We start from the raw sequence: 22,640 nt of genomic DNA on the forward strand, positions 1-22,640 counted from the left end.
AATATGCATCTCAAGTAACTAATCCAAGGTTGGTCACTGGAGGCTTAAAACTGGCAATTCTAATTGCTGGGGTTTCAGGTGCTAGGTAAGACCCCTATAGATGAGATGAAGCAGGAGAAATATTAACAAAAATTATACACATTATATAAACTCTTATTAGAACTCACACAAATATAAAAATAATATTTAAATGGATTAATTAGAACTAATTAAGCATGAAGAAGTATACTTTAGCTAGCCATGAGACTAGATATACCCTTAAAGGAAGCTTGTCCTATGTAAAAATGCTATAAAACTGCAGACATGGTGTTAATCTGCAGGATAATAGCGTTTGAAACCTGCCCAGTGCCTGTACATTGAACCCTGCTACCGGTATGAAATTAACTTTAATCCTTCTGGCAGCATTCGGGTTTCAGTCAGAGGGGCTGAAGACCGCCGGCTGTAACAATGCCCCACACACTGACTGACAGCTGCTCATCATTAGAACAAGCTGTTTGTCAGCGCAGTGGGCATGATTATTGCCAATGCTCTCCATACACATTGGTGACTGATCCGCACCAGCACCACCCCTATGACTGAAACTTAATGCCTAGAAGATTACATTTAAACTCCTCCCAGCATCAGGGTTCAATGTTGACGCGTGGGCAGGTTGCAAACGCTATGAAACTGCATATTAAGCACAAATCTACAGGTTAATCGCATTTTTACACCTGACAGGTTCCCTTTAATTTAGAACATAGAGCCCATTGCATAACAGTCCTTGATGCTACCATGTAAAACCAACCGTCCTTTTCAGGGCTAATTTAAAAACATTCAACTCTCTATGGATATCACTCTTAAGGCCGCTTTACACGCAACAAGATCGCTAACAAGATGTCGTTGGTGTCACGGAATTCGTGACGCACATCCGGCCTCGTTAGCGACCGCGTTGCGTGTGAAACGCATGAATGACCGTTAACGATCAAAATTACTTACCCTATCGTTGATCGTTGACGCGTCGTTCCATTCCCAAATATTGTTGCTGTCGCAGGATGCAGGTTGTTCGTCATTCCTGCGGCAGCACACATCGCTACATGTTACACCGCAGGAACGAGGGTTTACATCGTACCTGCGGCCGCCTGCAATGAGGAAGGAAGAAGGTAGGCAGGATATTCCGCCCACTCATCTCCGCCCCTCCGATTCTATTGGATGGCTGCCGTGTGACGTCGCAGTGACGCCGAACGAACCGCCCCCTTAGAAAGGAGGCGGTTCGCCGGCCACAGCGATGTCACAGGGAAGGTAAGTCCGTGTGACGGGTGTAAGCGATGTTGTGCGCCACGGGCAGTGATTTCTCCGTGACGCACACAAAACAGGGGCGGGTACGTTCGCTAGCGATCTCGCTAGCGAGATCGCAGCGTGTAAAGTGGCCTTTAGTCTGCAATTTGCTAAAGATTTGTTTCTGGAGTAGGGATAGTTTTTTTAAAGGCATTTAGGGCTTGTTCATTGTGTTACTATCCTTGTTGCTGAGATGTACAACCAACAGTCTTTTTCAGGGTTAATTAAAATACATTCTCTTTTGTAATAATACCACTATTAGTCTGCAATTAGTGTAGGGTTAGTTTCTGGAGTAAGTATAGTGTATGATAGGCATTTAGGCATGGTTTATTGCATTACAGTCCTTGTTGCTGCTAAGTACAACAAACAGTCCTTTCCAGGGCTAATTTAACAACATAATGGCAAGATGACAGTTATAATAAACCCAGCAGTTTTAAATATAAAATTAAGTCACCGTGACTCAAAAAGGTATTAGCCCCATTGAGTTCATTAAAGGGGATATATCTCTGTATCTATATTTCTAAAGGAAAGCTAGAAATGGTTTCATTTTTAGTGTTTGGCACAGGCTTGACTAGGGAGAGGAGTTGGAGGACGTCAAAAATCATTTAAGTTATTAACTAGCAATATTTAAGATTTGAAATGCATTGATGCTCTCATAATCATTCAGAATCGAGTCAAGTTTGTTTATTTCACATCTGTGATCTTCACTATTGCTAAACTTGACACAATCGTGTCTAATTTTCAGAGCGAAAAAGCTAAATCATTGCCAGGAACCTTGTGCAAACAGGATTGGAGATAATAATAATAATATTTATTCATTTATATAGCGCTATTAATTCCACAGCGCTTTACATACATTGGCAACACTGTCCCCATTGGGGCTCACAATCTAAATTCCCTATCAGTTTTTTTGGAGTGTGGGAGGAAAATGGAGTAACCGGAGGAAACCCACGCAAACACGGGGAGAACTCCTTGCAGATGTTGTCCTTAGTGGGACTAGAGCCCAGGCCTCCAGTGCTGCAAGACTGCAGTGCTAACCACTGAGCCACCTCTAATGTCTTTTCATGATACAGTATATAAAACAGAAGGATCCTCTTCAGATAGCTTAAGTTAGGATAGGATATCTCTTTTTTACATTTTGGACTGCTGGCACCTTCCAACCAAGCAACAGTTCTTCCTTCCTATAGTCTGGCTCAGACCTGCTGCTTGACAAATATCTAGAGCAGCAGACATGACGATTTCTTCTTTTCCATTGATGATTTCCTATTTATCTGGCTTACCAAGTCATAAAAAATCTCATTTACAGTACGTTGATTTTAGACTTTGCAGAAGATTCTAAAAAGGTACAATTATTCCACTGTCTGGCTAGATTTTGTCCCTGCTCTTTGCCAACTACCCGCTCATCTTCCAAAATCCCATTTATTGCCCACTTATATCATGGGAACATCTTCTGTGTCTTTAACTCGCAAAATCTGCTCCAAGTCTTGCAAGTTGTTAAATATGGACTGTGCTGTAATAGAGTATACTAGTGCAAATCCCTGACCATTCTTCATTTACAAATCTCTCATAGCTGTGAACTGTTCCGTTTCGGCTGTATCGAGAATTTCAAGCATATATTGCTGACCTTCTACCTCCACTTGCTTTGTGTAGGAATCTTCTATGGCGGGGTCATATTTTTCCACAAAAACTCCTTACACAAACTGCACTGTTAGTGCAGATTTCCCGACTGCACGTGTCCCATAACATCTCCCGTGCCCTGACAAATGCAGTTACTGTGAATGTCCTCTTAACGACTGACAAGTGGACAAATGCTTGTGACCAGGGATGTTACATTTCACTGATTGCACACTGGGTGAACCTTGTGGACACTGGAACCAAGTTGGACCCTGGGAATGCACACATGCTACCGACACATAGAATTGCAGAAACTAGTTCCATTAGATTTCCCCAGCGTATACACCAGTTACTGCACCCCATCCTCTTCATTCTCCAACTCTCAATTAACAGAGAGTAGTAGAGCTGGGTGTCAAGCCGCGCCAATGACTAACAGATCATAAAGTTTGGAGATTAATGTTGCTTTATTTTATCACAGGTCAACGCGTTAAACATTTATCACAGGTCAAATGATTTGATGTTCTTTGCCAGTCTGTCCTGAGGAAGGGAGCAGAGTCTCACGAAACGTGTTGACCTGTGATAAAATAAAGCAACATTAATCTCCAACCTTCATGATCTGTTGGTCATTGGCGCGGCTTGACACCCAGCTCTACTACTCTCTGTTATCTGCCCACATGGGGACTGCTGCCGTGGCTTGGAGTTACATGCTGTTATAGGTGTTGTGACTTACACAACCCCTATAGGTGAGTAGGATTATCCCCTTCCTAATACTGCCCCTCATACTGGGGTAAGACCCTATTGCGCTCCTTTTTCCACAGTTTTTTCTTCCAACTCTCAATTGTCATTCATATCATTGTCAAGCTCGAAGCACTGCAGCACTGCATATGTGAAGTGGAAACAGGCTCTGCTGAAATTAAAATCTTTAAGTGACAACCAGTGGTGTAACTAGAGTTTGATGGGCCCCGGTGCATAGTTTGGACCTGGGCCCCCCCTCCACTTACACCGACACTTGGGGTATGTGACAATGACACTGACACTCAAAGTACGGGATAATGACGCTGACACTTGGCTCTTACCCTCAGCACCTAGCTTTCTTATGTTCTGATATCCATCTTGTCCTCGGCACCCAGCTTCCCTATGCTCTGCTATACATCTTTCTCTCAGCACCCAGCTTTCCCATATCAGAGCATGGGAAATCTATGTGCTGAGAGATGTATAGGAGAGCATGAGAAAGCTGGGTGCTGAGGGAAAGTGCCCTTTTGACTCAGCACAAAACATTCTTATCCCATGTTTGTATCTTTGTCCCCTTGCATATAGTTCTCCAAATACAATAATGGCTCTCGCATAGCCTTCCATATAGTATAAAGGGTCCAACATAACCCCTCATATATTAGAATGCGGCTACATAGTTCTCCATGTATTATAATGCCTTTCCCATAGTTCTCATGTATTATAATTCACCCCACAGTCCTTCATATATTATACTGTGTCCCATAGTCCTCCATATATTATAATTTACATCATAGTCCTCCATGTATAAAGTAGCCCTCATGGCCCTCCAATTATTATAATGAATTTCCCATAGTTCTCCATGTATTATAATTCACCCCATAGTTCTCCATGTATTATAATTCACTCCATAGTTCTCCATATATTAGAATGTACCCCATAGTACTTCATATATTGTACTGCACCACATAGTCCTCCATGTTTTATACTGCACCCCCATAGTCCATGTATAAGGTAGCCTTCATAGTCCTCCATATATTATATAGTAGCCCCCATAGTCCTATAAGTATTATAAAGCAGCCCCATAAAACCTTCATATTGTGTTATGCAGCCCCATACTCCTCCATGTATAATGCACCCATATAGTCCATGTATAAGGTGTCCATCATGTTGTATAATGCAGCCCCATAGACCTCCATGTATAATGCAGCCAGCCCCCCATGCTCCATGTATAATGCAGGCAGCCCCCATGCTCCATGTATAATGCAGGCAACCCCCCCATGCTCCATGTATAATGCAGACAGCCCCCCATCCTCCATGTATAATGCAGCCAGCCCATGCTCCATGTATAATGCAGCCCCACATGCTACATGTATAATGCATAAGCAAGGATGGTTGACCTTAGGGAGATCAACATCCAACACCTCGGAGACACCATCACGTGTTTCTCAACGCAGTGATTCTAGAGCAATGCTCCCTGGGAAATATTCAAAACAAGAAAGCCTGCGGAGGCACCATCACATGTTTCTCAAACATGTGATGGTGTCTCCGCAGGCTTTCTTGTTTTGAACATGTATAATGCAGGCAGACCCCCATGCTCCATGTATAATGCAGCCCCCCATTCTCCATGTATAATGCAGGCAGACCCCCCCATGTTCCATGTATAATGCATGCAGCCCCCCATGCTTCATGTATAATGCAGGCAGCCCCCCATGCTCCATGTATAATGCAGCCCTCCCATGCTCCATGTATAATGCAGGCAGCCCCCCATGCTCCATGTATAATACAGCCAGCCACAGATATACTCCATGTATAATGCAGCCCCCTATGGCCTCTGGCCACCGTGTACATGCTGATTTAAAAAAACAACAAAAAAAAACACAAGTTCTTATCGCTCTAATCGTTCCAGCGCTGCTCCGTCCTCATCTCTCCCCTCCGTTCCAATGCTGCTGCTGCCATTGGCGTCCTCCCGCCCTGCGCTCTGTGCTCTGAGCACAGCCATCGCACAGGAGTGATGTCACCTCGCAGGCACAGAGGCCGCTCCACGCTTCACTGTTGCTGTGCGCGATGACGGGGCAGGGGAACCCGACGTCAGCGGTGGCAGCAGGTCATACAGCGGCCGCGTGGTCAGCCCAGATCAGCGCAGCTCCTCTCACAGAAAGGAGCTGCTTGCTGATCTGCCGGGCAGTTGTGGGCCCCTAAGCTGCCAGGGTAGTTACTCCGCTGCGACCGGGGTAGTTACTCCCCTGATGACAACAGCACACCGCACGCTGCACAGTTGTTACAAGATCTAACAGACCAGACAAATCTGTGGCTCTCACTGCTTAATCTTCAACTAGGCATTGTTTTCTGTGCTAATGGCCGTAACCTGCTGGCGGCTCTCAAACTTGGCAAGCTGTCACATGTACCATGCCTGACACTTGTTCTCAATTTAGTGGTTCAGCGCTTTCCGAAAACTTACCTCAGTTTACCTGGGGTACTTGTGAAGGTATTCCCCTTCTGGACTCTTTTTTTGTATGTCCCCTGCAGCTGCCAGCTGCCACAGGTCTGGCAATGTTGTAGCAGCACTTGCAAGTGCCAGCTTATCAACTCGTTTGCAGCTTGCCTACTCACTGGAACTCAACATTACATATGTTGTAAAGTCTTGCAAGCAGCAGAGGGCCAGATTTGACTACCAGCGACAACATGCCCATTGGTCTTCCGGTCAGCCCCTGTAAATAAGAACCAACGAGTGGCCATGGATGTCTGACATCTGTGCTGTTCTCCAAAACTTGGAGGAATCAACCAAGATGGTGAGTGGTGATTACCCCTAATCGGTTTTACTATTCCGTTTCTGTGACTACTTAAATGCTTGTGCATGCGGACCAGGTGGAGATAGAGGAAGAAAGTTCAAAGGGTTATACTACTCAGCCAAGCCTCATTTCATATTCTCAGTGCACATCGATTGATGAGGAGGAGGAGGAACAGGAGATGGTTGCTTGCGCTACAGAGGGTACTACCGACACACATGGCAGAATTTATGTCCCGTTGCCTTTCCCATTACCTTCACGTTATATGCATTTTGGCCAACACTGATTACTAGTTGTGCACCCTTCTCAACCCAAAGAACATTCCATCTCTCCTTCCTGTGGTAGAGAGGGCTACTAAAATGGTGGAATACCAGAAGGCCATAACTGAAGTATTGGTCAAAAAATTCCCATGTGGCAAAGCTGGCAGCAGGGGTCAGAGTTCTTTGGACAACCAAGAAATAGAGAGAAGAAAGAAACACAGCAAGACCAAGAGAGGCAGGTGAACACTATCAAAGCTCTGGGACAGTTTACTTAGAGCCTCCAAGCTCCCAAGTCCTGATGTGCAGGGTACTCTGACAAGGAGGGAAAGGTTTATGAAGCTAGTGAAGGAGCACCAAGCCGACCGTACTATTGACCTGTGTGATTCCTCAGTGCCTTACAACTATTGGCTATTTAAGCTGGATAAGCTGGACAAGTGAATATGAGTCTCTCTGCGTCTTGCAATTGCTGGCCTGCCCTGTCACTAGCATTTTGTCCAAGCAAGTTTTTAGTGTCGCAAGAGGCATAACTGATAGATGCATCCCCTGTCAACTGAAAATGCAGACAGGCTGACTCTTGTCAAAATGAACAAATCATGGATTACCCTAGATTACTCAACCCCACGAGATGAAAACCGAATCTAAAAGCAATTGTAATGCTTTTTTTTACTGCAGTGTAATGTCATGCACCACTTCCCACCAAATCAAGGGTATACAGTCCTTGTTTTTTTAATTTTTGTGTCCTCCTCCTCCTCCACTATATAAACAGGGTCATGATGAGATCCTCACTCTTAACTTTTCCAAAGTGTCTTTGATGCTTTAATACAGAGATCTCAAACACGCGGCTGATTGTTGCGGCTCGCAGACCCTGTGATGATTGCTGCCCTATGCCGGGGGTTGGCGCCAGCAGGGCTGTACTACAGTTGAATCATTTGCAGTGCCGCGCTGAGGAGCTGTCTGCACTATACCAATGGCTGCTGCCCGCCAATCAGATGCAAAGAGGTGACGTCGCTGTATGACGTCACCTTCTTGCATTTAATTGGCCGGTACAGCCATTGCTATAGTGCACAGAGCTCCTCTGCATGGCACCGCAAATGATTCAAGTGTTGTAAAGCCCTGCCGGCACTGACCCTTGGCATAGGGCCGCAATCATCATGGGGTCTGTGGACTGCAACAAACAGGTAAGGTACTTGCCCACGATCAGGGTAAGGACCCGCAGTGTCCTGTACGTGGTGGTTTCTGACCTGCGGGGCCGCAAGTCTCCTCCGCAGGAGACCGCAGCTGCCCATGCCCGAGATCAGGGTTTGGCCTGCTGCGGTCTCTGCTGTGTTCTCCCTAGGGAGGGTGCATGCGACTCCGCAGCATAGAACTGACATGCTGCGGCCTCTGAAAACCGCAAGTCAGTTGTCGCAGCGGAATGCACACGGACAGTGGTATGGGAATCCCATCCACTTTGCTTGTACTGTACATCGCAGCGTTTTAGATGCAGCTTAAATATGCTGCTTCCAAAACACTGCAAACACTGATCGTGGGCATGCACCCTAATAAGAGGGAATGGAGGAAAGGTGAGGAGAATATTTTTTTGTGTATTACTAAAGGATGGGCACGATAATACAAGGATTAGCACAATATTACTGGGTACAATACTACTGGGTAAAAGGATGAGCACAATGCCACTGGGGCACAATCCTACAGGGCACAAGTATGAGCACAATACTACTGGGAACAATACTACCGTGCACAAAGATGGGCACAAAGCTAAAAAGATGAGCACAATACTCTTGGACACACTAGCACAAGGAAGAGCACAATACTATAGGGCACAATACTACTGGGCACAATACTACCATGCACAAGGATGGGCACTATGCTGCAAGGATGAGCCCAATGCTACAGGGCCCAAATATGGGCACAATACTACTTGGCACAATGCTACAAGGATGAGCACAGTACTACTGGACACAATACGACAAGGAAAAGAACAATAATACAGGGAACAAGGATGGGCACAATACTACTGGGCACAAGGATGAGCACAATACTACTGGGCACAATACTACTGGGCACAAGGATGAGCACAATACTACTTGGCACAATACTACTGTGCACAAGGATGTGCACAATTCTACAAGGATGAGCATAATACTACTGGACACAATACTACAAGGAAGAGCACAATACTACAGGGCACAAGGATAGGCACAATACTACTGGGCACAAGGATGAGCACAATACTATTGGGCACAATACTACTGGGCACAATACTACCATGCACAAGGATGGGCACTATGCTGCAAGGATGAGCCCAATGCTACAGGGCCCAAATATGGGCACAATACTACTTGGCACAATGCTACAAGGATGAGCACAGTACTACTGGACACAATACCACAAGGAAAAGAACAATAATACAGGGAACAAGGATGGGCACAATACTACTGGGCACAAGGATGAGCACAATACTACTGGGCACAATACTACTGGGCACAAGGATGAGCACAATACTACTTGGCACAATACTACTGTGCACAAGGATGTGCACAATTCTACAAGGATGAGCATAATACTACTGGACACAATACTACAAGGAAGAGCACAATACTACAGGGCACAAGGATAGGCACAATACTACTGGGCACAAGGATGAGCACAATACTATTGGGCACAATACTACTGGGCACAATACTACTGTGCACAAGGATGTGCACAATGCTACAAGGATGAGCATAATACTACTGGACACAATACTACAAGGAAGAGCATAATACTACTGGACACAATACTACAAGGGTGAGCACAATACTACTAGGCACAATACTACTGGGCACAAGTATGAGCACAATAATACTGGACACAATACTACATGGAAGAGCACAATACTACAATGCACAAGGGTGGACACAATACTACAGGGCACAAGGATAGGCACAATACTACAAGAATGAGTACAATACTACAGGGCACAAGGATGGGCACAATAGTACAAGGATGAGCACAATACTACAGGGCACAAGGACAGGCACAATACTACTGGGCACAAAACTACAATACTACTACACAAGGATGGGCACAATACCACAGAGATGGGCACAATACTACAAGGATGGGCACAATACTACAGGGCAAAAGGATGGGCACAATACTACAAGGATGGGCACAATACTACAGGGCACAAGGATTGGCACAATATTACAGGGATGAGCACAATACTACTGGACTCAATACTACAAGGAAGAGTGTGGCGCCCCAGGACCTGGTCGCCACAACAGCATTGCCCCTCCAAAGAGTTAATGCTGAGCCTGGAGGTAATTGGGAGGTCTATTGGCCAGTAAGTTTAACATCCAACGCAGTTCTCCCTCAGACCAGCAGGTGGAGCTCTGAACCTGGAGTTCCAGGGAGCATTCCTTAAGTCTGGCCTGAGGGAGGAGTTAGTGTTCAGTCTGTAGAGAGAAGTCAGAGCAAGCAGACGCAGAGTAGTGCTGTCCTGTGGAACTGGGGCCTAGAGCTGGAGCAGCTTGGCCCAGTGAAACAGGAGGAGCAGAGAGGCACAGAAGAGACTCGGACATCGGAGTCTGTGGCCACCAGGGCCTAAAATACTCCCTGGTAGCCGAATCCGAAGGGCAGGAGAGCTGCAAGCACCTGGCCCATAAACAGCCCGAAGGTACAGCTGCATCATCAGGGCCCGGTGTGGATTCCAGCAGAGAAGCACCAGAGAGGGTCTGTGCAGCCTGCCACAGAGGGAAAGGGACGTACCACCGGTCCCAGCAGAAAGAGGGCCATTGCTAAATCCAGAGAGCAGGGTCCTATCACAGTAAGAAAAAGAACAGGAGTAGGCCTCATACTCAGCTGGCCAAAACGACATCTCAGTTACTTCCAGGCCGGCCGGAGCCCTCTACCACCTGTAACGGTCTCCCAGGACTAACCGTTTGTGAAGTAAAAGAGGAGAAGGTAAAGAAACTGTAGTTTATGCCTGTTTCTTTCATTGCCTGTCGGCCCTGCACCGTGTTATCCACACAACACCATAGACTCTCACGAGCACCAACAGTGTCCCCGGGGCACCGCTCCTCCTGTGGGGAGCAGTACCACCATTGCTGCCATATCATCACCCCGGAGGTCTTACACAGCAGCGGCGGCTTAATAGCCGCATACCACAGGTGGCGTCACGAACACAAACCCCAAGTCACCAGCCATATTTAACTGACACCCACCAGGGCCACGGAGTCGGGCCCCGCCACCACTGATTACCCCCGGACTAGTCCGGCCCGACACCGGGTGTCCCATAGCCCTGGGGTGGGTGAGTCAACTTTGGCGTCACGAACAGCATTTCGTGCCCGGTCCCACCGTGTACTGTGCGCCTGCAGAAACTGTGCCTAAAAGACTGTGTTAGGCTATGTGCGCACGTTGCGTACAGTTCACTGCAGAAATTTCTGCAGCGATCTGAAGAGCACATGTGCGCTTTAAATCGCTGCAGAAATGTCCGTAGTGAAGCCGATTCCATGCGCTCTGTCTGCAGCTCCTCCCATAGACAGAGCAGGAGCTGCCGGCAAAGCACACGGAAGAAGTGACATGTCACTTCTTTTTGCGCAGCGCTTCGGCAGTAGCCGAAGCGCTGCGCTCTAAAACGCCACGCGCGCACGGCCCCTGCACAATCTCCATAGACTGTGCAGGGGACGCAGGACGCATGCAGTTACGCTGCGCTACAAAGCGCAGCGTAACTGCATGTATTTACGCAACGTGCGCACATAGCTTTACTGTTTGAAAACTGCCACCGCCATTAGCCTCGCTGAGCGCAGGAAGAAGGGGGGCGTGCCCGAAAAAGAGCGCGAAGGGAGCGCGCCATCAGAGCGGAGGGTCGTTAACCCCGCGCTACCCGGAAGAGATTTTCAAAAGTGAACGGAGCCTGGTGAGGTTCACTAAGGGGGAGGAAGATGTCCGACACAGAGGGAGAGCAGGTGGCTGTGGTAGCTCAAGACGCAGCAGCACCGGCCGATGTAATCCCAGTCGCCGTCGCCCCAGCCCCCGCTGTAGCGCCGATAATGCCGATCACAATGCCGTACATCCCGGGAGCAGAATGGCTGCCGCAGTACTCCGGGGAGTCACATATCCTGAGCGACTTCAGAGAAAGGCTGCACAGCTTGTTCATAGTGTATCCGCTGACTGAGAGCCAGAAGGTGGGCATATTAATGGGGCAGCTAGCCGGCGCGGCCCAGCGTGAAGTGAAGTCCTGGCCTGATACAGATAAAGGGACAGCAACCCAGATACTGGCCAAGTTAAAGAGTACTTTTGACACCCGCACCGCAGCAGAAATAAAGATGAGATTCTTTGGGTGCAAACAACGGGCCACAGACAGCATAAGGGACTATGCCTTAAACTTGCAGGAGGCCCTGAGAGCAATTAAACAGGTGGACCCAGAGAGTGTACGTGAAGAAGACAAACTCCTAACTGAGCAGTTCATAGAGGGGCTCCTGTCAGATGCCCACAGGACCCAGCTGCGTATCATGGTCCTGCAGAACCCTGCTCTGGACTTTGCAAAGTTTAAGGACCAGGCCATCCGGGTACTGAGAGAATCTACACCCAGTACCCCTCCGGCCTCTTGCTATCACGTACCCAGGGGTGGTGCCTGAAACACGAGCCGCTGCAGGGGCTGAGGCGCAGTCCCTGGATAAGGATCCCGCTGCAGAGCTCAGACAGCAGGTCCAGGAGCTGACCAAGACTGTAGCTGCCCTTGCCAAGACCGTGCAGTCTCTACAAGTGATTGCCTGCAAGAATCGAGTTGGCCTCCAGCCCAGATGACGTCCCATGGATGCGACAGAGGAGGATACCGCCGACCCGAGGAAAAGACACAGACCGGTATGATTCAACTGGACAACCGATCTGCCGACGCTGCAGCCAGGCGGGCCACATTGCAAGACACTGTCCTTTAAATGGGCCGAGCCTGGGGCCAGGAGCCAACCCCCAGGTGTAAGGAAGCCCGGCTCAACCCCCAGCCGCAGCAAGTATGTGGGAGGACGACCGGTCCTTCCTATTGTGCTGGATGGGATCCCGTTGAATGCCCTCCTGGATACGGGGTCCCAGGTAACAACCATCCCTTATAAATTGTACAAAAGATATTGGGCTGATTCAGACATTGACCATGGCCCAGATAATGATTTAACAATTGTGGCAAGTAATGGTCAGCCCTTGCCTAAAATTGGGTATAAGGAAGTAACCATTAAAGTGGGGCGGGTAGAATTGCCATGTCAGGGGATGATAATTGTAGATATTGATCGCAAAGAATCTAACCCACTGCTAACCATTGGTACAAATGTGATGGAAAATTGTCTTGCCGAAGTGATAGTTTTGTTGCAGCAGGCGTCTGAAGGTGCCAGCTCTGGGCAGCAGCGTGCCCTACAGAGGGAGATCAGAGCCCTGATGAGGAGGCAGCAGGTAGAGCTGGCCAGAGGAGAAATTGGCAGTGTAAGGGTAAGTGACCCTCTCCCCATTGCAATTCCCCCCAAAAGTGAAATGTTGATATGGTGTCGGGCAGCAATAGGCCTCAAGGGTCAAGATTACCAGGCCCTGGTGGAACCTGTGTATTCAGAAAGTAGGCCTGGTGTCCTGATAGCCAGAGGGGTAGCAGACGTCCGCAAGGGAAGAGTGTCCGTCCGCGTCATGAATTGTGGGGAAGAGGAAGCCAAATTGCCCCGGTACGCCACTGTAGCAAAACTGTACACTGTCAGTAACAATACCATCAAAGCAGTGGAACCCTTGATCCCGTCCGACCAGGCGGAAGACAATGGCTCCAAGGGACAGCTGGAAGACTGGTGCCAAAAATTACATGTGGGCACCGACTCCACCCCCTCACACCAAAAGCATGGGGTTTACCGGGTGGTACAGGAGTACGAGCGGGTCTTCAGCAAACACCCCCTAGATTTTGGGCAGGTAAAAGGGGTTAAACATCAAATCCCCACGGGTGATCATTATCCCATTAAAGAGAGATACCGCCCTGTACCCCCAGCACAGTATCAGCGTGCCAAAGAAATGTTACGGGAAATGAAGGAGGCTGGGGTTATCAGAGATAGTTGTAGCCCCTGGGCAGCTCCACTAGTGCTCGTAAAGAAAAAAGGTGGTACAATGAGAATGTGCGTTGATTACAGACAAATTAACCGCATTACACATAAAGATGCTTATCCACTACCCAGAATAGAGGAGTCACTAACAGCCTTAAAGTCAGCTAACTATTTCTCCACCTTGGATCTCACCAGTGGGTATTGGCAGGTTCCCGTGGCAGAGGCGGACAAGGAGAAGACTGCATTCACGACACCAATGGGCCTCTGCGAATTCAACTGTATGCCATTCGGGCTCTGCAACGCCCCAGGGACATTCCAAAGGTTGATGGAGTGCTGCTTGGGCCATCACAACTTTGAAACCGTGCTGTTGTACCTGGATGACGTCATAGTCTACTCCAAGACTTATGAAGACCACTTGAGGCACTTAGCAAAAGTGTTTGAGTCCCTGTCGGAGTATGGCCTGAAGATAAAGCCGTCCAAATGTCATCTCTTGAAGCCAAAGGTACAGTACTTGGGTCATGTGGTCAGCGCAGAAGGTGTGGCACCTAATCCAGAGAAAGTCACAATAATCAAGGACTGGCCGAGACCCACCACGGTAAAGGAGGTGCGGCAGTTCCTTGGGCTGGTGGGCTACTACCGAAGGTTCATTGATGGTTTCACCAAGATAGCAGCGCCTCTTCAAGATCTCCTGGTGGGCCAGCCAAAGAAGGCTAAGAAGCAAAGCCCTCCATTTGAATGGAACAGCCAAATAGAAAAGTCTTTTGTCCGGCTGAAAGGGGCTCTCACGGGAGAAGAAATTCTAGCCTACCCTGACTACAGCCAGCCGTTTGTACTGTACACAGACGCCAGCAACGTGGGCCTGGGAGCAGTTCTGTCTCAGGTGCAGGGAGGCAGAGAGAAGGTGATAGCTTACGCCAGCAGGAAGCTTCGTCCCACAGAAAGGAATCCAGAAAACTACAGTTCCTTCAAGCTGGAGTTCCTCGCTATTGTTTGGGCAGTGACTGAACGCTTCAAGCACTATCTGGTGTCGGTCAAGTTCACCATCTTCACGGACAACAATCCGTTGACACATCTGGCAACAGCCAAGCTAGGTGCGTTGGAGCAGCGATGGATGGCCCGGCTGTCTAACTTTGACTTCATCATCAAGTACCGGGCTGGCAAGAAGAATAACAATGCTGATGCGCTGTCCAGAATGCCTCACTTACCCAAGTCTGGAGAAGACCTGGATGAACTCGAAGAGATAGAGTTACCGGCTTTCCATCACCAAGGTGTTTCCCAGTGTGAGCATGCTGTAGGAGAGAAGCGCTCGAGCCAGCACGAGGTCTCGGTCAACCCATTACTCCACCATAATTGGGAAGAGACACAGAACGGTGACCCGGCCGTGCGATTGGTCAAAGAAAAGCTAGCACAAGCTGAGACCCATCTTGGCTCAGATGCTCCAGAAGAAGCCCAGCAGCTGTGGAAGGAGAGGGAACGACTGTTCACCTACCAAGGCAAGCTATGCAAGAGATATGTCAACTGGCGAACGAATGAACTCGTCTGGCAGATAGTGGTCCCACAGAGGGATGCTCCAATGGTCCTAGCAGCTTACCATGATAAAGCAGGACACTTCGGGTGGAAGAAGTTGGAGACCCTACTCCGTGATCGGTTCTACTGGGTGCACATGAGAAAGACAGTCGAGAAGTGGTGCCGAGACTGTGGTCCGTGTAACCTGAGGCGGAAAGATGGTGCCAGCCAGAGGTCTCCCCTACAGCCAATTGTCACGAAGCAGCCCCTAGAGTTGGTGGCCCTGGACCACGTGAAGTTAACACCAAGCCGGTCAGGCTATGTGTACGCCCTGACCATTGTGGACCATTACTCTCGTTTCCTGGTAGTAGTGCCTGTGAAGGACCAGACAGCCAGAACAGCAGCTAGAGCATTTCAGGCATACTTTTGTCGACCTCACGGTTATCCGGAAAGGGTACTGACTGATCAAGGTCCTGCATTCGAGGCAGAAGTGTTCCAAGAGTTCTGTAACATGTTTTGTTTTGTTTTCTTCAGTCCGGGAGTACTGAGTTTAACTAAGGGGGAGTGTGGCGCCCCAGGACCTGGTCGCCACAACAGCATTGCCCCTCCAAAGAGTTAATGATGAGCCTGGAGGTAATTGGGAGGTCTATTGGCCAGTAAGTTTAACATCCAACGCAGTTCTCCCTCAGACCAGCAGGGGGAGCTCTGAACCTGGAGTTCCAGGGAGCATTCCTTAAGTCTGGCCTGAGGGAGGAGTTAGTGTTCAGTCTGTAGAGAGGAGTCAGAGCAAGCAGACACAGAGTAGTGCTGTCCTGTGGAACTGGGGCCTAGAGCTGGAGCAGCTTGGCCCAGTGAAACAGGAGGAGCAGAGAGGCACAGAAGAGACTCGGACATCGGAGTCTGTGGCCACCAGGGCCTAAAATACTCCCTGGTAGCCGAATCCGAAGGGCAGGAGAGCTGCAAGCACCTGGCCCATAAACAGCCCGAAGGTACAGCTGCATCATCAGGGCCCGGTGTGGACTCCAGCAGAGAAGCACCAGAGAGGGTCTGTGCAGCCTGCCACAGAGGGAAAGGGACGTACCACCGGTCCCAGCAGAAAGAGGGCCATTGCTAAATCCAGAGAGCAGGGTCCTATCACAGTAAGAAAAAGAACAGGAGTAGGCCTCATACTCAGCTGGCCAAAACGACATCTCAGTTACTTCTAGGCCGGCCGGAGCCCTCTACCACCTGTAACGGTCTCCCAGGACTAACCGTTTGTGAAGTAAAAGAGGAGAAGGTGAAGAGACTGTAGTTTATGCCTGTTTCTTTCATTGCCTGTCGGCCCTGCACCGTGTTATCCACACAACACCATAGACTCTCACGAGCACCAACAGTGTCCCCGGGGCACCGCTCCACCTGTGGGGAGCAGTACCACCATTGCTGCCATATCATCACCCCGGAGGTCTTACACAGCAGCGGCAGCTTAATAGCCGCATACCACAGGTGGCATCACGAACACAAACCCCAAGTCACCAGCCATATTTAACTGACACCCACCAGGGCCACGGAGTCGGGCCCTGCCACCACTGATTACCCCCGGACTAGTCCGGCCCGGCACCGGGTGTCCCATAGCCCTGGGGTGGGCGAGTCAAGAGCACAATACTACAGGGCACAAGGATGGGCACAATACTACTGGGCACAATACTACAGCGCAGAAGGATGGGCACAATACCACAAAGATGGGCACAATACCACAAGGATGGACACAATACTACAGGGCACAAGGGTGGGCACAATACTACAAGGATGGGCACAATACTCAAAGGCAAAAGGATGGGCACAATACTACAAGGATGAGCTCAATACTACTGGACTCAATTCTTCAAGGAACAGTGCAATACTACAGAGCACAAGGATGGCCACAATACTTCTGGGCACAATACTACAAGGATGAGCACAATACTACTGGACATAATACTATAAGGATGAGCACAATTTTACAGGGCACAAGGATGGGCAAAATACTACTGGGCACAAGGATGTGCACAATAGTACAGGGCATAAGGATGGGTGCAATACTACAAGGATGAACACAATACTACTGTACACAATACTACAAGGATGAGCACAATACTAAAGGGCACAAGGATGGGCACAATACTACTGGGCACAATACCTCAAGGATAGGGACAATACTACAGGACACAAATATGGGCACAATACTACAAGGATGGACACAATACTACTGGGCACAATACTACAAGCATGAGACCAATACTACAGGTCACAAGGATGGGCACAATACTACTGGGCACAAAACTACAAGGATGAGCACAATTCTACAGGGCACAAGGGTGGGCACAATACTACAAGGATGAGCACAGTACTACAGGGCACAAGGATGGGCACAATACTACAAGGATGAGCATAATACTAGTGGACACAATACTACAAGGATAAGCACAATTTTCCAGGGCACAAGGATGGGCACAATACTACTGGGCACAAGGATGTGCACAATACTACTGGGCACAATACTACAAAGATGAGCACAATAGTACAGGGCACAAGGATGGGTGCAATACTACAAGGATGAACACAATACTACTGGACACAATACTACAAGGATGAGCACAATACTACATTGCTCAAGGATGGGCACAATACTATTGGGCAGAAGGATGGGCACACTACTACTGGGCACAATACTACAGGGAACTAGGATGGGCACAATACTACAAGGATAGGCACAATACTACTGGACACAATACTACAAGGATGAGCACAATACTACATTGCACAAGGATGGGCACAATACTATTGGGCAGAAGGATGGGCACACTACTACTGGGCACAATACTACAGGGCACAAGAATGGGCACAATACTACTGGGCGCAAGGATGTGCACAATACTACAAGGATGAGCACAATGCTACAGGGCACAAGGATTGGCACAATACTACAAGATAAGTAAAATACTACAAGGCACAAGGTTGGGCACAATACTACAAGAATGGGCATTTTACTATGGGGCACGAGGATGGGCACAATACCACAAAAATGGGCAAAATGCTACAGGGCACATGGATGAGCACAATTCTACAGGACACAAGAATGGGTACATGCTACTGGGCACAATACTACAAGGATAAGCACAATACTAAAGGGCACAAGGATGAGCACAATACTTCAAGGATGGGTACAATACTACAGGTCACAAGGATGGGCACAATACTACGAGGATGGGCACAATACTATAGGACACAAGGGTGTGCACAATACTACAGAGCAACAAGGATGGGCACAATGCTACTGGCACAATACTCCAAGGATGAGCACAATACTACAGGGCACATGGATGGGTACAATACTACAAGGATGGGCACAAAACTATAAGGTACAAGGATGGGCACAATACTACAGGTATGGGGGACATTACCACAGGGCACACAGATGGGGACATTACTACAAGATGTTGGCTAAGATTACTATATGATGCTGTTAATTGTAAAACAACATTACAAAAAGGTGATAAAATATATATAAAAAACATTCCCATTAAAAATGCTTTTTTATATATAAACTTATCTAAACAAAAAAGTGCAAGTTTGTCATAATAAACAATCAAAATGATATTCAAGCAAGTGGTCCAAAAGGTGTTTAGAAAAAAAACATGGAATCATTAAAAATGTCACTTTGTCCTGCAAAGAATGCAGTCCCTCTCAATTTTTTTCTATGTGCGGCCCGTGCACTTTAATACATAATGTATGATCAATTGCTTTTTTCAGAAATAATTAGAGATGAGCTAGTACCGTAATATTTGTAATCACTATACCCTTAACAAGTAATTTGAAATTCTCATGTATTCGTTACGAATAGCAAGTACAATGCAAGTCAAAGGGAAATGCGAGTAATTTTCTACTGGACTCAACAGAGAGGTCTGGGGCCCTGAGGAAAAGGCTGAAATGGATGAGAAAGTGATGAAACTGAATGGGGAGAGCCTGGAGAATATGCCTGCATGCATTTTTGACTCACATATGGTTTCTGGGAATGACGATGTCACAGTATTACGCCACTGATTCTCTCTCTCTGTCCACTTCATACTCACCAATCACGGCATGATTGTCACACTGCTCCGCTGCCTCTCAATCTTCTTCCCTACCGCTCTTTAGCCTTTTCACATATTCACTGCTTCTCCCTGTGATTGATTGCAGTTAGACCAGCCCCCATGCTGAGTGACAGCTGTCTGACTGCAACCAATCGCAGCCGCCAGTGGGCGGGTCTATATCATACAGTAAAATAAATAAATAAATAATTGAAAAAAACGGTGTTGTCCCCCCAATTTTGATACCCAGCCAAGATAAAGCCTGAAAGCTGGGGGTTGGTATTCTCAGGCTGGGGAGACCCACATTTATGGGAGCCCCCGAGCCTAAAAATATCAGCCACAATGCGACAATCCAGGAGCTTTACCTCGCTCATCCTGAATGCCCTGATGCGGTGGCAATCGGAGTAATAAAGTGTTAATGACAGCCCATCCACTATGTCCTAGGTTAATCATGGCAGGCATCTATGAGATATCCCCCATGATCACTTTATTAACCCCCATACAGACCTCCAGGTCCGACATAATCCCCATGAGGTCCCACGACGGTCCCCGCTCTGCTACATCCGAGCCTGGAGAGACCGCAAACACGTCCGATCTCTCCAGGCTCCAGAACACACTGACAAGAAGGACCCAGCTGCCAGAAGTGACCTCACTTAGTTCATCAGCAGTTCCCAAGGAATGACCTCTGGTGACCTGAAACACTCTGGCTTAAAGTGTGGGACCGTGTCCCGCACCCTGCCAGTACTTTAACAGTGACAGTGCCGGCATAGAGGTGCAGGCTGCACCGCACTCTCCAGACGGCATTGTCAGTGTTAAAGTGCCTGTCCCGCTCCCCACCAGTACTTCAACACTGACAATGCCATCCGATGAGAGCAGTGATCACAGCCCACCATCTGCTTTGAGGCGGGTGTATGTCAGCAGCTCCTCCTGACAGTGCGCACAGCTCTGCCAGGAGGAGCTATCAAGGTCAGTACATGCTGCGGTGAGTGATGATCACAGCTTGCCTTTTGCTTTGATGCAGATATGTGTCGGCAGCTCCTTCTGGCAGTGCACACAGCTCTGCCAGGAGGAGCTATTGAGGTCAGTACATGCTGCAGCAAGCAGTGATCACAGCCCACTATCTGCTCTAATCAGGTGTGTGTCAGCAGCTTCTTCTGGCAGTACACACAGCTCTGCCAGGAGGAGCTATCGAGGTCAGTACATGCTGCGGAAAGCAGTGATCACAGCCCTTCATCTCCTTTTAGGTGGGTGTGTGTCAACAGCTCCTCCTGGCAGTGCACACAGCTCTGCCTGGAGGAGCTGTCGAGGTCAGAACATACTTCGGTGAGCGGTTATCATAGCCCGCCATCTGCTCACCGCTCGCTGCAGCATATAGTGACCTCGATAGCTCCTCCTGGTAGAGCTGTGCACAATACCTGAAGGAGCTGCCGACATACACCCCACTCAAAACAGATGGCGGGCTGTGATCACAGCTCTCCCCGGAGGGCATTGTCAGTGTTGAAGTGCTGGTGGGGTGCGGGGCAGGCCCTGCACTTTAACACTGACAATGCCGTCTAGAGAGTGCGGGGCAGCCCGAACCTCTATGCCGGCACTGTCACTGTTAAAGTACTGGCAGGGTGTGAGACATGGTCCCGCACTTTAGGCCAGAGTGCTTCAGGTCACCAGAAGTCATACCGTGGTTAGACGCTGATGAACTGAGTGACGCCACTGCTGGTCCTTCTTGTCAGTGTGTCCCAGAGCCTGGAGAGATCTGACGTGTTTACGGTCTCTCCAGGCTAGCATGTAGCAAAGCCAGGACCGTTGTGGGACCTTGTGTGAATTACGTCGGACCTGGTGGGCTGTATGGGGGGTTAATAAAGTGATGAAAGAGGGAGCTTTTTTGCATTTTATTCCAAATAAAGGATTCTTTTGGTGTTTGTGTTTATTTTCTTTCACTTACAGATTGATCATGGGTGGTATCTCATAGATGCCTGCTATGATTAACCTAGGCCTTAGTGGCTGCTATGTGCTGCCATTAACTCCTTATTACCCCGGTTGCCACCGCACCAGGGCATTTGGGTTGAGTGAGGTAATGCTCCAGGATTGTCACATTTCATGGATGTGGCAATTCTGGGCGGCTGCTGGCTGATATTTTTAGGCTTGGGGGCTTTTGACCATATATATGTAGGAGTCCCAATCTTTACAAATGGTAAAAAAAAATGTTTACGTTGTCCTCCTCTATGTTTTGTCCATGGTGTATCGGAGTGCCTCCTTCTTAATTTTTTTCAGCCCTTGCAGATAGTGCATATGCTTTAACAGTAAAGGAGGTCAACTCTTTCCAAACGGGGAAAAAATGCTTTCTGAAGCCCTCCTCTACATCTTTTCAAGGGTGTATAGAAGTGCCTACTTCTAATTTTTGACAGCCCTTGCACATAATGCATGCCCTTTACCAATCTATGAGTCCCACTCTTTCCAAATGGCTAAACATGCTTTTTGAGGCATTCTTCTACATCTTCTACATCTGTTCCAGGGTGTTTCGGATTGTCTACTTCTAATTATTATCAGGCCTTGTACATAGTACAGACAATTATAACAGTCTGAGTCCCACTTCTTACAAATGAGGAAAAATACTTTCTGAGGCCCTCCTCTACATCTCTTCCCAGGTGTATCGGCATGCCTATTTCTAATTATTGGCAGCCCTTGCACATGGTGCATGTGCTTTAACAACGTAGTATAGCATAGAGTGCTATACCTCCTACTATTTTCAAATGGGGAAAAAATGCTTTCTGAGGCCCTATTCTATCTCTTCCTGGGTGTACTGAAATGCCTCCTTTAAATATTTCCTAACCTTTGCACTAAATACATAGGCTTTATTATTGTAGGAGACTCAATGTTTTTAAATTTCTCTCTCTGGACATGAATCTTTGAGAAAATGGCCACTTACAGTGACTCACCTTGCACTTCCTGTGGGTGAAGGTCTACCTCCTTCAGGTGACGGTCCACTGACATGCTCCAGTCACTGTCACGCAGTGACTACCAGAGTTTTGCCAGGTACAAGGGAACGCCACAACACAAAGGGTACATGATATAATGGTGGCCCCTGGTGCAAGGGAAAGGGTAGCAGGGTCACCTTCTAAACTCACCTCTATTGGAATCTTTCAACCTGTCGCCAATCATGTGGCTATCCCTGTCTTTCCCTGAACTCAACCCTGTCTAGTGAACAGGGCAGTGGGAATGCTAGTTCTGCTCTCAGTTAAAGACACAGAGAGGATTAGACAGACAGGGGTAAAATAAATGGAAATCCTACAAAGCTGTCAA

General features: G+C 48.1%; 1 pseudogene; it reads right to left on the bottom strand.

Annotated features, from left to right (window-relative positions):
* Positions 1–2,447: 2,447 nt before the first annotated feature.
* Positions 2,448–22,331, bottom strand: LOC142313193 (ras-related protein Rap-1b-like protein; annotated as a pseudogene).
* Between the last annotated feature and the right edge of the window lie 309 nt (positions 22,332–22,640).

This window comes from Anomaloglossus baeobatrachus, chromosome 1 (genome assembly GCF_048569485.1).
Source record: "Anomaloglossus baeobatrachus isolate aAnoBae1 chromosome 1, aAnoBae1.hap1, whole genome shotgun sequence".
NCBI classification, from domain to species: domain Eukaryota; kingdom Metazoa; phylum Chordata; class Amphibia; order Anura; family Aromobatidae; genus Anomaloglossus; species Anomaloglossus baeobatrachus.